Raw genomic sequence first — 231 nt, 5'->3', positions numbered from 1 at the left:
GGGGCGGGGCCTCCGGGCGCGCAACCTGGGGTGTCCCGCTGGGTCTCGGTGCCGAGTGGGTGCAGAATTCGTCCCACCCGCAGTGGCCTAACGGGACTCCATTCTCACCCCTTAAATTTGTAAAGGCAGCAGCTCACGCCTTTCATTTTGCACGGGGCCGAGGGGACAGTTTCTGGTGCATCCGGCGACTTCACTATCCTCGGGGACAGGCTGAGTCCTTCGGCAGTGTGT

This window comes from Fukomys damarensis, unplaced genomic scaffold (assembly GCF_012274545.1).
Source record: "Fukomys damarensis isolate Sample0158 unplaced genomic scaffold, DMR_v1.0_HiC HiC_scaffold_19, whole genome shotgun sequence".
In the NCBI taxonomy this organism is placed as follows: Eukaryota; Metazoa; Chordata; class Mammalia; order Rodentia; family Bathyergidae; genus Fukomys; species Fukomys damarensis.
The sequence above is the reverse complement of the archived record's forward strand: the minus strand, read 5'-3'. Positions refer to the sequence as shown.